This window comes from Pleurodeles waltl, chromosome 10 (assembly GCF_031143425.1).
Source record: "Pleurodeles waltl isolate 20211129_DDA chromosome 10, aPleWal1.hap1.20221129, whole genome shotgun sequence".
Taxonomy (NCBI): domain Eukaryota; kingdom Metazoa; phylum Chordata; class Amphibia; order Caudata; family Salamandridae; genus Pleurodeles; species Pleurodeles waltl.
The window spans coordinates 722783850-722799483 of NC_090449.1; positions in this window are offsets into that span (position 1 = coordinate 722783850).

Here is a 15634-nt window from a genome sequence, read left to right on the forward strand (position 1 = left end):
ATGGAGTGGCATAAAGTGCAGTGACGTAGAGTGGAGTGGTGCAGAGTGGAGTGTGGTGGTGTAGAGTGCAGTGGTACAGAGTAGAGTAGAGGATCATATAGTGTAGTTGCATAGAGTGCAGAGGCATAGAGTACAGTGGTGCAGAGTAGACAAGAGTGGTATAAAGTTGAGTGTTTCAGAGTAGAGTAGAGTGGTGTAGAGTGCAGTGGTCTAGAGTGCAGTAGCATAGAATGGAGTGGTACAGAGTAGAGTAGAGTGCAGTGGCATAGACTGCAGTGGAGTAGAGTGGTGCAGAGTAAGTGGCATAGAGTGTTCTGGTCTAGATTGCAGTGGCATTCAGTGCAGTGGTCTATATTAGAGTAGAGTGGAGTTGAGTGAAAAGGTGTGCAGTGAAGTAGAGTGGATGACTGCAGAGTAGAAAGCAGTGACATAGAGTGCAGTGGTGCAGAGTACTGTGGTGCAGAGTAGTGCTGGACTGTTCCCATGGGGAACAGAGTGAAGAATGATTTGCAAATGGCATAGGTCCAAACTCGAATGGCATGTTGAGCAAAACAACTGATGGATTAAACCCAGATATGTGACAGGGGGTGAATGTTTGATTTGGTCTACATTCCGTCCATCAACTGTTCTTTTTGAGTAGAGTAGAGTGGCATAGAGTGCAGTGGCATAAAATGCAGTGATACAGAGTAGAGTTGAGCGGCATATATTGGATTGGCATAGAGGGGAGTGGAATAGAGTGCAGTGGCTTAGATTATAGTGGTGACAAGTACAGTAGAGTGGGATAGAGTGCAGTGGCATGGAGTTTAGTGGTGTAGAATTGAGTGGCGTAGAATGGAGTGGCATAGAGTGGAGTGGCATAGACTGAAGTGACATAGACTGCAGTGGTGCAGAATAGAGTAGAGTGGTGTAGAGTGGAGTGACATAGAGTGCAATGGAGTAGAGTGGAGTGCTGCAAAGTAGAGTGCAGTGTTGTAGAGTTCAGTGGTGCAGAGTAGAGTACAGTGATATAGAGCTGGGTGGTGTGGAGTGCAGTGGTGCAGACTACATAACAGTAGCATAGAATGCAGTGGCATAGGGTGGACTAGCAGTAAGTGGTTCAGGTAATGCAGTGTCATAAAGTGCAATGGTGCGGAGCAGAGTGGAGTTGTGTAGAGAAGAGTGGCATAGAGTTCAGTAACATAGACTGAAGTGGTGCACAGTAGAGTAGAGTGGCAAAGAGCGCAGTGGCATAAAGTAGAGTGGTTTCGAGTAGAGACGTGTAGAGTGGAGTTGTGTAAAGTGCAGTGGTGTAGAGTGGAGTGGTGCAGAGTACACTAGAACATTATAGAGTGCAGTGGTACAGAGTGGAGTGGCATAGAATGGAGTGGCATATAGTGGAGTGACTTGGAGTGATGTAGACAGGAGTGAGGAGGTGTAGAGTGCTGTGGAGTAGAGTACAGTAGAGTGGTGTAGAGTGGTGTGACATAAGGTGCAGTGAAGTAGAGTGGAATGGTGCAGAGTAGAGTGTGGTGATGTAGAGTGCAGTGGTACAGAGTAGGGTAGAGTGGTATAGAGTGTAGTTGTGTAGCGTGCTGTGGTGCAGAGTAGAGTACAGTGACATAGAATGGAGTGGTGTAGAGTGCAAAGGTATAGAGTAGAGTGGTGCATAGTAGAGTAGAGTGGTATAGAGTGCAGTGGTGTAGAGTGCAGTAGCATAGGGTTGAGTGGTACAGAGTAGAGTAGAGTAGAGTGCAGTGGCATAGATTGTAGTGGAGAAAAGTGGTGCAGAGTAGAGTGGCATAGAATGTACTGGTGAAGATTGCAGCTGCATGCAGTACAGTTGTGTGAATTACAGCAGAATGGAGTTGAGTGGAGTAGCATAAAGTGCAGTTAAGTAGAGTGGATGACTGCAGAGTAGACAGCAATGCTGTAGAGTGCAGTGGTGCAGAGTGCTGTTGTGCAGACTAGAGTAGAGTGGCATAGAATGGAGTGGCATAGAGTCCAATGGTGCAGAGCACATCAGAGTGTCATACAGTAGAGTGGTATAGGGAGCAGTGGCATAGAATGCAGTGATACAGAGTAGAGTTGGGTGGCATAGATTGGATTGGTATAGAGGGGAGTGGAATAGATTGCAGTGGCCTAGACTGGAGTTGTGACAAGTAGAGTGGGATACAGTGCAGTGGCATGGAGTTTGGTGGTGTAGAATGGTGTGGCATAGAATGGAGTGGCATGGAGTGGAGTGCCATAGATTGAAGTCACATAGAGCGAAGTGGTGCAGAGTAGAGTAGAGTGGTGTAGAGTGGAGTGGCGTAAAGTGCAGTGGAGTAGAGAGGAGTGCTGTGTAGTGTTGTAGAGTGCAGTGGTGCAGAGTAGAGTACAGTGACACAGAGTGGAGTGGAGTGGTGTGGAGTGCAGTGGTGCAGACTACAGAAGAGTGGGATGGAGTGGAGTAGCATAGAGTGCAGTGGCATACAGTGGACTAGCATTAGGTGGTGCAGGTAATGCAGTGGCATAAAGTGCAGTGGTGGGAGCAGAGTCTAGTGGTGTAGAGTGGAGTGCATAGAGTGCAATGGCATAGACTGAAGTGGTACAGAGTAGAGTAGAGTGGCAAAGAGTGCAGTGGCATAGAGCAGAGTGGTTTAGAGTAGAGAGGTGTAGAATGGAGTTACGTAAAGTGCTGTGGTGTAGAGTGGAGTTGTGCAGAGTAGAGTAGACTGCAGTGGGGTAGAATCAAGTGGTGCAGAGTAGACTTTTGTAGAGTGCTGTGGCATAGAGTAGAGTGGAATGGTGTAGAGTAGAGTGGAATGGTGTAGAGTAGAGTGGAGTGGCGTAAAGTTGAGTGGTGTACAGTGAAGTGGTATAGAGTGAAGTGGTGCATAGAGTGGAGTAGTGAAGAGTGAAGTGGCATAGAGTGCAGTGGCATAGGGTGCAGTGGCATAGAGTAGAGTGGTGCATAGTAGAGTACAGTGGTGTACAGTGCGGTAGCATAGAGTAGAAGGGTGCAGAGCAGAGCAGAATGTCATAGAGTGCTTTGGCACAGAGTGCTGTTGTGCAGAGTAGAGTAGAGTGGCTTAGAGTGAAGTGGCATAGAGTGCCGTGGCATGGAGTGGTGCAGAGTAGATTGGAATACAGTGCAGTGGCACAGAGTGCAGTGGCCTCGAGGAATTCAGTACTTAGAACCTCAGTTCAAATTCTGTGGGGTCCTTAATATCTCAATTGAAGTAACTGTCAAGGGTGTTCTCAATGTTTTAGAGAGGCAGTACATTGATGTGTACTGCCTTTTGAACAAAGTAGACCACAGCAGTAACAATGTTTCACACTAAATGATATTTGGGGGACAAGAAATACTGTTGCAGCATTCTTTATTTGGAAGGCAAGCAGCATCTCAGTCATACTTTGCAGTTCAGGGATATGTGTATTCTGTGCCACAGACCTATTCCCTATCAGAGATGAGCTGATTTGCTTACATTGTTGGTCACTGGAATGGTAATCTCATTTTTGCAAGGCAGCATAATGGCATAATCTCAGGTGTTACGTGTACATTTTCACAACATGAAATTCCTGAAATTACGCCAAATTATGTTGGCAAAATGAAAATTACAGCCAGGTCATTGAACCGAACGGACGACCCTAGTGAAGGATCAAGTAAGTTCTCCCAGGATTTGATTGACATGTATAAATTTCGCAATGTAATGTTAAAATATTGCATTTGCAGAATGTGAACGCAAATTTCACACCAACTATTTGTAAATGCAATCTTATTTTGAGAACTGGCCTATGTACAAATAGGTCACTTCACAAAATATTAAAACATAAAGGGTCATGAAATGACCTGCTTTATTAATCTTCATTAGGCAGGTCGCAATTTGCGACCCCAAGAGATTGACCACGATCACATGAATGGTGACATGAATGGCTCAGAAGACTAGCATGGTTGTGACTTTGCTTAACTGATGAACACTTTTTCCCCAAATGCAGCCCACTTTCCTTGAAGGAAATTGGTCTGTGTTTAAAAAAAATGTTTTTGTACCAGACAGCACAGCTAAAAATACTATTGTCTGCTTACCAGGAATGTACAGTAGGCTTAAAGCCTGCCCATTGCTTACCATTTGCTTGCTTTTTATTTAATGACTTACTTTGTCTGTCATGTTTTTGTCCCCACTACCCCCATTGAGCAAACTTTCTTTACTTGTGTCCTTTCATTGCTCTCGTATAGGGAACTACTTTTTTCTTTTTGTTTAAGTACTTCATGATTGCATGTGTTTTCAAGTTGTCTCCATTATGTGCTTCTCCCCACCATGCTCTGTGTTGTTCTCTCTCATCCATGAGGTTACCTCCCCCCACCTGCTCCCTCTCACGTGTGCTTTTATCCCTCCCACTATGCTCTGTGTTCATTTCCCTCATGTGCTATTCTCACCACCCGCTCTTCGTTGCAATCGACCCCACCTGCTCCTGCATTGCTTCCCACCCTCGCAGTTCTATATTTTAAATTAATTATTTTATATTAAAACAGAAAAGTGATTTCATGCTACTCCTTTTTTCATTAATTACTGATCTGTTCCAGATGGTTTCGTAAAAAATAAAAGAGGTACGCACATCATTTTGGAAGTATGCATGCATGCTTCTGTAAGAACGCATGTGCATATACACAAAATGATGCACCTGCCAGTGGCTGCATCATTGTGCCTTTTTTCTTTGGCTTATGCTTTATGCTGAAGAGCATGAACAAAAGGAGCTGACAGAGCCATTAGCCAACAGGTTTCAAATGAAGGGCCTATTGGCTTTGCTAATGCTTGTTTTAAAACACTTTACTGAGTGTTTGCATGGTGCATGGTGAATCTTTGTCTTTTATTGTAGGGTTTAGTTACGTGAAGATGCGTATCCTTCCACCTAAGTACTCTTTAATATACAATCGCCCTTATTAAATGACATTAAAATATTTTACAACATTTGAACCTGTCATTAGCAAACACCTAGGGAAGAATAAAAATTCAGTAATAGGTTATCATAATCTATCTCTGAGAATTTTGAGGCAGGCTATGATTTAGCTAAATTCTGATTATTCTCTGATATCGCATCAAAAAATAACTCAGGGGAATAATTTTCTTAGTACAGAACGGTAGAAGCTACCCTAATGAATAGTTGAGCAGTGCGGTATTCTATGATGGTTATAGGAAGCGGACCCTAACATACAGCTGTCGCTTTAACTTTGACAATCGGAAAAAACTGTAAAAGAAATAGTACTGAAATGCAGAATGTTACTCTACACTTACCTCAGCAATGTTGCTGTACATAATTGAAGTTAAAATCGACCCCAACTTTCTTCGTTTTAAACTGCCTACAGATGTGTACTGCGGTTTCTGATAACTTCCTAATAAAACCATCAGTTTGGATGTTACCGTGTATGTTTGGACCCTCAATTTGTTTTTCACATAAGCGCAAGAACCCCAAAATCTCTCCCAGATGTCCTTCCCACACGTTTCTTTTAACATGAGGATAATCAGAATAGTTTTTTTTTTTTTTACCCCTGTTGTTCTTATGAACCCACAAGAGTTAAGCTTTGTCGTTTTTTGAGTCTTTTGATTAGGCCGCAACTAACCCTACCGATGACGTTGTTTGAACAGCTTGAATAAGTGATTTATTTGCACTGCCTCTGTGCGGTTTTCAATAAATGTTTGCTTTCGGCCACACATCAAACATTCAAAGTGCTTGCCTTCCTCTGCTCTGTCATTACCTCCTTTGCAGTTGCCTTCAGCCTCACCGCCTTCCATTTGCTGGTGTTTGTGAGGTCATTTGAACAGCTGCATTACCCGAAAGCAGTTGTAGGCTAGGATGAGTCATTCGAAGCATCCTTATAATGCTTAAGGAGTCAACAGTGCTGGTATTTACGCTTCTGGCCAGCACAATTATGGCAGATCACTTTGTCCCATGCAATACTTGTCCCAGATGGACCGACGTGGTAAATTTCAAGAGAGACTTGCCAATCTTTGGATTATATGGAGGTATTCAGTTGGTGATATTGAAACTGAACACCATACTGTGCGACTGTGAACCAATCTGGTCAAGTGGTGTAATTTGTGAGTTATAGTGGAAATGAAACATCGGCTACTTTTGTGTACAGATTTTTACAGCTTTTTCTCAAAATGATTTAGGTTCCAGTGAGAATCAGGGCCGGACAGGCCTTTAATTCCACCAGACATTTCCCCGGAGGGCTGGAGACCCTTGGAGGCTGTTTTTTTATTGCAGGAGGCCTGGTGCCTCTGTCACGGCTCCCAGTGTACCAGAGATTAACTGCAACAGGCACGAGGGGGCTTCAAGTGAGAAGAGGGGGGCGATCAAAGTGGGAAAATAGGGAAGAGAAGGTTACAGACAGAATTTATTGATGGAAAGAGAGAGATCATGCAAAGAGATGAAAGGGACGAGGCTGGTTTGAGCATTTCTGTCATGGCTGCTTTGGTTCCCAGTCCAGCATTGGTGAGAATGTCCGAGCAACATTTGTTTTTCTACTGCAAGATCACTTGTGTGTGTACCTCTTGCTCAAGTAGCAAGTTCAATGTACATTACCCTTTACTAAGTGCCGAGGACCAGGAACCTAAGCTTGGAACTAGCAAAGGCTGTACAAATGTATTCAGTGAATGACATCCCTAGAATAATTCAAGGACATCAGCTGTGTCAACACCAGAAACCACATATCACAGCAAACAACTTCAGAGTTCGCCTGTGCATATGTAGGCATGGTAAACAGGAATGGCCTCGACGACTGCAGCAGGATTAGGGCTGCCTTTCTCAAAAGTGAAACCCACCCTTCAACCCGTTTCATAAAAACATACACATTTGAATCCAGGTTCTAAAGTGCTGCAGGCTGTCCCTCAACCAAGTTATCCAGGGTCAAAATTGGCCTCTCTTATAATCACATTATTAAAACTACAAGGCAAAAATAGCATTGAATAAATCTCCCGATTATTAAACATATATACAGCCTAAGATAAATGCCACCTGATCGTAAATGCCTAATATATTTCTCGCCCTTATTATAAATTGTAACATTTAGAATCGCCAAGAATATCTTTGCCTCTCTTCCCAAACACCCCCACCTCTGCTGCATCCTACTTCACCTCATTAAAATAGTTGAAACAGCAGAGCTGATGATGTTCAGACTCGCCCATGATCTCCTACTGAGCTACTTTCTTCAAACACTTCCTCCCGACCTCACATCAGACAGAACTAACATGATAAAATGTCTCCCTGAAATTGCAAGTGTTTCTGGAGTACAGTTCACTGAAACGTCATCGCAATTAGGGGTGTGCTACATTTGTGTTGTTTTATTTTTACGCCATTACCTAAAATCTAAGAAAAAAATACCCGAAACAGCACGAAATTTCACAAAATGCAAGTCTTACATTACAATTTCTTTCAGTGCTCTGAAGTAACCTCAGAGCAAGGAGTGCGCCAGCTTCAATGCGCCTGCGGTGCGTAAAATGAATTCATTTAACCCGATATTTTCCTGACTTAGTGCTTCCTTTTCAGACAGCACAGCTCAAAAACAGAAAGAGACAAACCTTGCTCGCAGTTCCAAGCTGTATTATTTGAAAATAAAGCATTAATTCAGTTGAGTATGAGGTTAGATTAATTCACGTTACACACTGCAGGGTCATGTAACAGGCGCTGGGCTGTGCGCTGAGCCAGCAAGGCACGTCGTCGTTATCTTGCTAAGACAACAGCATACGTCGCACACAGTTGTTCACTCAGATCAAGGTCCAAGGGAAACTTGTGTACGGTGCAGATTTCTCATGAGAATAGGGTTGCACACATGAACGTGCACATGTGATGCCACATTTCTGTGATGCACACGTCTAAAGATTAGTTTTCGGGCATATTCCTTTTTAACAGAACGCACATTCAGAATCAAATCAGTGTAAAATGTATTCCTGTTATTGTCAGCTGCATTTGGATGGAAGAGTGATTACTAGGGCTTAATTTCTAAAGTGATAAGTGCCAGGGCCAAAGGTCACGTAAATGTAGCGTTTGTTGAATAGCAAGGCTGCATAGCCTTGGTTCTACCTCATTCCTCTTTCTTCCACCACCAAACATTTGCTGCCGCTTTATTTCACTCTTTTTCTTCCCTGCTTTCCCACCTTGGCACATGTTTTGCTCCTTTCCCTTCCTCGTTTCCCTTTTTAGCACTGTTGTCCCTTGCTCTGAGTCTTATGAGGGAAAATCAGTGCCGGTCCCCAAAAATGAGTTCGGTGGTCCCCACCCGCAACCACCAGCTGAAATTAAGCTGATGACTCCTCAATATGAATTTATAAATGCTGAACTCTGGCAGCTATGCGTTGAGTTCCGCAATGATGGTCACATGTACTGTCGAAGTGTTTAATCTGTTTTTTGACATTTTAAATATATTTCGTCCAGAATAAAATCTGGAGTCTAGTGAGGAGGCCTTTAAAATAACTGTTAATATAAGATTGGACCTATTTCCTCACCATGACTGAGGTTGGTCCAGGTTCTGCAGCGTGATGGGGTGGCCTGCTAATCCTAGCCACCAGCAGTGGCACATTACCTCACTACCCCAAAGCAATGTCATTCTGGGTTTTGGGAAGGGCTCTATAGAGACGGCGTGGTTGCAGTATGGGACATGTGTTATTAAAAAAAAAAAAAAAAAACTTTAAGTGCACTTTAACAAAGACGCTTAAACAACTTTTTTGCAGGATGCTCTGCGTGTTTTTTTTTTTTCTCCCGACCAAGGTAACTGGGAAGGATTCAAATTCTTCTCCAGCTTCTAAGTGTACTAAACAAATCTTACTTTCGACGTCCTTTACTGCGTTTTGAAATATATTTTAAAATCAACATCTTATTTATGTGGCACAGAGTGCCTTTACAATTGAAACTCTACTTATTTTTGATATTTTTCCAATAAATACAAAACATTTATCCGATTTTGCAATTTTTTGGTTGTATGTGCGGTCAAAAGCTTTGTATTGCATTTTGAGATTTTCCTTTCTTAACTGTCCACCCACGTCCTCTTGGCCTCAAACACTTTCCCTGGGTTTGACCTCACGCCTCTGGTCTCTGCGGGATGTGTTTTTTTGCTTCAAGGCTGCCTGCAATCCCTCAATACGCAGTCGTCCTCGGTTGGTGCTTACAGCTCTTGTTAGAGACTTATTTTCTGTCTGGTTTGTTATTATGTCGGCAGGAGTCCTCTGTGAGTTTACAATTGGGTTCGCGATGGAAAGTAGGCCTTCTCCTAACAGCGCTTATTTTCGATGTCTTTCTACCAGATTCGGATTAACTTGTTTTGTATTCTGTTCTTGAAGTCCCATTACAGGGAATTCACGCCATTCCACTTTGGTCTTAGTGCTTTTCTACCTAGTTTGTCTTTGCTTCTCCTCCTTGATAACCCCCTCCCCCATTACGACTTTCAAGAAACCCCAGGTATCCAGGTCCCCGCAGTTGCCTTGTGCTATTAAATACCATGCTTTTTCAGTCTGATCATAACAACTCCTCAATTTGCCCTCTCTCTCTGTGGTTCCCTTGACCTGCAGTCTTTTTCTTTCTACCAATCCTGAAATTACTTCTTCACTCTCCACCTGCAGCTCTCGAGCCAGAGTGCTCCGAAGTCGGGGGTCTTCCATCTGAGGCGCATGTCGGCATCAGAGTGATCTCTCGCCCTCCCGTTCCAGACCCCCAGCGTATACACAATTTGCTTTCCAATTTGAAACAATTTGCTAATTTGAACGGATGGATGTGGGAGCATTAGCTCCTCAACGTGATCGATTTCAGACGGTTTAAAGTGTGGTTCGTTCATTGTTACATTTTTCACAATGGAGGGCCGCTTTTATTTTAATTTATTTTTTTGCAGGACACTTTGCATGCACGGAGCCAGCAGAAGAACTTTATTTTGAGGGTAGTTGTGCTAAGAGTCGGTGAGCACATTTTTGGAACTCCATTGCTTTATGTTCTGATCTACATCAGGCCCATCGTTTTTTATTTTAAATATTTAGATATAGCCAGACATTTGATCATATCCGGCTACTTTGTCGAAGTGTATGCAGTTTGCAGTATTTCCACCACCTCTGGAGTTAGCCTTAACTCTCCAATATCGCTGCCAGTGTCCAAAAGAATTCACTTGATTTTTTAATTGAGATTAAAGAGGACTTTCCAACCTGGTACACTGACAGTAAACAAAAATACCTAGTATGGATACTGGTCAAAACCACATATTGTGCGGGGACTCAGAGAAAAGGCCCAGCTATGTTCATTCTGCCTTTGTTCCTTTATCAACAGACACTAGGTGCAATTAGAAATAGGCTTAATTTGAGTGCTGAATAATATTAAAATCATCAACAGGACCCCCCAAAATTGTGAACAGTTGATTAGGGTTAACTAGTAGCAACACATATAGAAAAGCACTGTACATCCAATCCCAGCCTTTCCACTTTACCCAAAGACATCTGCACTACCCGCAGAGGGTAGCCCCTGGACCTCTTAAGAAGAATCACCACTGTTGTGTTGCAGTGAGCAAGTTGGAAACTATTGAACCAGAAGTGTTTTTAATCTCAGCTTCCCAATACCGCCAAATTGTGTGCCTTTGGGAAATTACTTAATGCTGCTCCTGTGTTTCCATGGAGTGGACAGTCCTTCAGGTTTAGGCTGAATGCTGGCAGTAAGTGTATGATAGAAAAGCTGGACTAGAAACCGACATTCACTGAGTATCGCACTCGCTCAGTCAGACCGTGCCTGGTCTCAAAGTATACCAATTAAGTGGGAAAGCTATGCGCCTTCTAACAGGCAGCCCTGCTTTAGTGTTAGTTCTTGTTCTTGACCAAATTGTTTGATCTTCAGCATGCTATGTTCTTCGTGTGCAACCGTGACCCTATCCCTATTATCACAAACTGGATGTTGTAAGGGCTTCTGGCATTTGATTTAGGGTTACTTCCCTGCAAATTAAACCACTTAAGTGCAGGTGCTCACATTCCACTATATTAGCATAACCAAAGGCAAAACAGCATTATGCAGCATTATGTAGGATAACCTCTGGCCGCAGCTCTCTGTTATCATGTTAACAGTAGGGGTGGGTGTAACTCACGTAATTCGGTGTAGCATAATCATACACATTTACCAGAGAATTCAGTGAGATTCTGCGTAATCAAGCGAGAAGAGTAATTCTGCATTTAGAGCTATTTCTTAGCACAAAAATGCCTCCTTGTGCCCAAAATGGCCATGAGAATGCATTTTGCATGAAGAAATAATGCTAAATGTAACAGAATACGAATAGTGAGTGCGAGCAGCTGCTCACACTCGCTACATGTGCTCTTGGGGTAGGACTGTTCCCAAACGTACTCACGCATTTACAGCTATTTTCATAGTGCATCCAAATTGGGTGCGAGAATGCACTTTCTGCTAAGAAATAGTGCTAAATGCTGAGAGTAAATTGGGGAAAATACTACCTCAAGTGCACATTCAGCACTATTTCTTAGTGCAAAATGCACACTCGCATCCAAAATGGGCGTAGGGATTCATGTTGCTCTAAGAAATAGAACCAAATGCAGTAGATCACAAATAGCGAGAGTGAGCATCCGCTCGTGCTCACTAAATGTGCTCTTGCAGTAAGATATTATTCCCTCCAAATTATTCATAATTATGTGACCAGGAGTAATCGCGTGATCATCTGTAATTCTGTGTCAAAGATTATCACAGAACTTCTGAAATTACTACAATTACTCCAGCATAATTGAAATTACGCCCTGGCCTAGTTAACACATGCAGGCCCCAAACACACCCTCTGCACAGCTGTTGTTCACAATGTCAGAGTTCAGATATGCAGTGAGCCTTCTGAAGGCTTCCTAGCATGCCTATTTGTCTCACTTCCTTGTTAATGACCTGCTTTAAGTAGATTTATCTGTTTGTCCTCGGCATTGTGCGCTATACCTTAAACTACGTCTACTGAGCAACAAAGAAGGATAGTTGGTATCCTGCGTTAGCTTGGCTCAGTACAGATGCTTCTTATGTTGGACAATCTTGCAGAAATCTGGACACTTGCTACCCTATTCTCCACAACCAGTTCAAGTTTTTGTGGGATCCATATTCTTGCACCAAAGGAAATGCACATTCATTTTATAAATTTCTTATTTTTTTTGTATTTTTTTGTAGCTGTATTCTCTTGTCCACAAGACGTATTTGTTATTGTCTCACCAGGGTTTGTGAAGGGTACTATAAGTTCCAAATGGCAACATGTCCTGGAGGAAATAAAATGAACGTGTTAAAAAATTTGGACAATGGGGATTCAGAAAGGGGTCACTCAATGTGCTACTCACTTAAGCAGTTGTTATTCAAGTGCTGTCCCTGGTTAGCTAAATTTACAAGATATTTAATCTTACATCATTTGCAATTGCACCCTCTATGGAAAACCATGGACTATGTGGCAATTATGCTGTGCAGGCGAGAGAGCCTTGTTTCTGCAGAAGTCTGCTTTGAAATGCAGTGATTGCATTATAGGAGCTTCCAGCTGTGCTTGCACTCACATCTGGGTGGTTTTCCACTTTTGAGCTTGGACTGGAGCTACGGGGTGTCAGGGGTGGCTTGGGTGCGCAGAACAAGCATGTACATAACAAGTAGTTGGCTTCCTGGTTACATCTTTGTCATGCATTTCTTTCCCTAGTATGGAGTTGTTCCTGGATGACATTAGCTGTGTGAATGTATGTATGTGTGTCTGTTCTGCTTGGGCTACGTGTGTGGTTTAGGCAATATGTGAGGTTGTCTGCAGTGCTTTTGTATCAAAGTGGTATGGTATCTGTTGTGTGATGGACATTTGTGTGTCCAAGAGGTTTTGTTGTGTTGGTATTGTGTGTTGTTTGTGTTGAGATGTGTTTGTTGGTGTACTGTGTGGCTTTGTGTGCTTTGACTGTGTGTGTTATGTGCATGAAATGTTAGATACAATGTTCTTGGTAAGTCTATCTGTAAGTTGTGTGATTGTGTATTTGTATGTCATTTTTTGCCTTTTGGTGTTACGTTGTGATGTATGTATGATGTGTCCCCAGGTTGTGACCCCTGTGGGTTCATGCCAAGTGATTAGAGACGGTGCTGTTGTGTTGTGTTTGTGATGTGTTGTGTTATTATGTGGTACTATGTGAGTATGGGCCTGTGCAGTGTTTTCATGTGTACCTGTGTGTGTTGGTGGCATGTGTGTGTGTTTGGTGTCTATGGTGTGTTTGTTGTGTGTATGCAAGCATTTGTATGACTATATGTGTGTGAGTGTGTAATTACATGTGAGTGTCTCCCTCGCACCCACTTCCCGAAATGTCTGTTGTGTGAGTGTAGAAAAATTGCCAATGTACAAGTTTACCAGGTATGAGTATGTACTTACGGTTTCTGACGTCATCGTCGCGGATTCTGGAGTCTTTGGGCGAGCAGGAGCAGCAGGAAGATGTGTAGTTCTGGTTCCATGCTGGCTCCAGATGAGTAGGGCTTCATGAAGCTGAATGTCTCCTTTTATACAGTTGGTTTCCGCCTGGGTTTCCGTGGTGGTGCGACTGCAATGGAAACCTTGGCGCTGTGCAACCTCCTAATCTGTCCAGCAGAAACATGGTCTTCGCGGGCCTGCAGGTGGCAACTGTGATCCATGGTTGCTAGACCGCAGTGGCGTGGCCGGCGGTACTTTGGTTGTATTCTGTTGTGAATACCGCTATGGTCATAATTTGGCGGTCTTCTTCGCCAGCCTGTTGATGGTACGACAGCCACCGCCAACATGGCAGTCCTGAAACCACCAAACTCATAATGAGGCCCTTGATCTTATTTGTCTTCCATCACTTAGCCATTCAAATCTCCATATAGGCCTTTCTCTTGTCACACTTCTTCTTTTATCTGGATCAATCAAGTGCTCTGGCAGCCACGCAATAGTCTTTGCTCTGAGCTCTCAATTCTTCTTTATCTTCACTGGGTGTGTTCACACCTCTTTGTAATATTTCAGGAACTTGTACTGGAATGAGATCTCACTGTTCTTGACCCCTCTCTTGTCCTTCTAGATGTGCTGCCATAGATGCTCTCTGACTCAGCTCAAAGAACACTATCTCTTTGTATGCACACCTTACCTTACATGCACCCAGATAGGTATCCCAGCACATTTGATTGCAGTATGATTAAAATAATCTAGGTTGGGCCTGTCCAAGCACGACTTCTGCAAGTGCTTATTCACCAAAACCCAGTCACCGGGACTTAGGTCATGGCACTGCTCCTGATGTGGATTGGTGGTGACAGCTCCAACCTGGCAAGGAACAAACATACCACATCAGAAAATCCTGTACAGTAATCAAGTATCAAGTCATCTGTGATGTTCACAAGCACTTTTGCAGTTACAGCAGGCAGTCTCAGTGCAAGGCCCATGAAGATATAATGAGACAACAACCCTGTTCGTGTGTCAGGAGTATTTCAAAGACTCATTAGAACCAGTAGTAACCTATCTGGCCATTTCAGTGAGGTAGATGCCCAGGCCTTGGCCAATCAGAACTTTAAAGTGCCATTTATTTAATCCACTATCCTCAAAGCCTTGAGACAATAGCTGCAGTGCAATCTCTGTACAACCTGAGGAGCCACACAAACCATTCTAAGGACTTGATTATTAAAATGAATCCCTCGGTCTGACTCCAGAAATAACAGACATGAGTTAATGCAACAGCAGTTTAGCTACAGTGGGACTGTCATTTCTCTATGCTGAGTAGGCTTCCATCCATCAATAGAAAATGGATGCATCTCAGCCCATTGCAAAGAGGCATTTTGACAAAGTCTAACCGCATCCCATTTAAAGGTCCATCTGATCTTCCTAAGTGACACATGGCTACTGAAGTTCTCCTCCCTACATCTGTTGACATGTCACACATCAATGGCACAGCTCTTCTGCTAGAACTCTGAATCCGGGATTGAACCAGTTCTTTCTGAACAGCCTAACCATTGCGTCCATTCCAGTGTGTTCAGGACTATGGAAATGTTGTGTCATGGGAAATAACAACGTGTCTGGCATCACTGTTTTTCCTTCAGCTGCAACCCAAATGTCATTTGCATCTTTAACACATCATGCTCTGATCCATCCTTGCTGTTCTGCTTCTAAAATCTCTTCCTGCAGCCTTTTAAGCTCTTCCCTAGTATCAGCCACTGACAACAATATAGAAATGGCATTGTCCTCATCAGAATAATTTGTAGTTTCTCTGTTAAATGTGCACAATATTGGGCAACTGTCAACACCAGGGCAGTGCGCGCTCTATTGGCGACTAGAATGCAAAAACCAGTACTATCAAAACAACGTAATTTATGCATTGTGCTGATATGTTGTTTTTTAACCTTTTGCATTGCAGAGTTCAATCCTGAAGACTATTTTTTAATGTGCTCACAAATGCTGTTCATTTGCAATGTATTGCTGCAGGCTTTTAGAGTGTGTTAGGGTGTGGTCCCTTTCCAGGGCCTTCTAGAGACTTTCCCTGCAACATGCCTGGGTGTGGTTGTGGCCAAGACTCTATAAAAAGGAGCCAGCCCAGCTCCAAGTGCTCACTATTCAGAGGTCCCGGTGCAGAGCAGCAGCTGCTTCCTCAGCTCCTGTCCCGTGGCCTATTTGATCTTCCAGACATCTGACTTTCATTCTTCATTTGGAGATCCTTGTTCTGGGTGG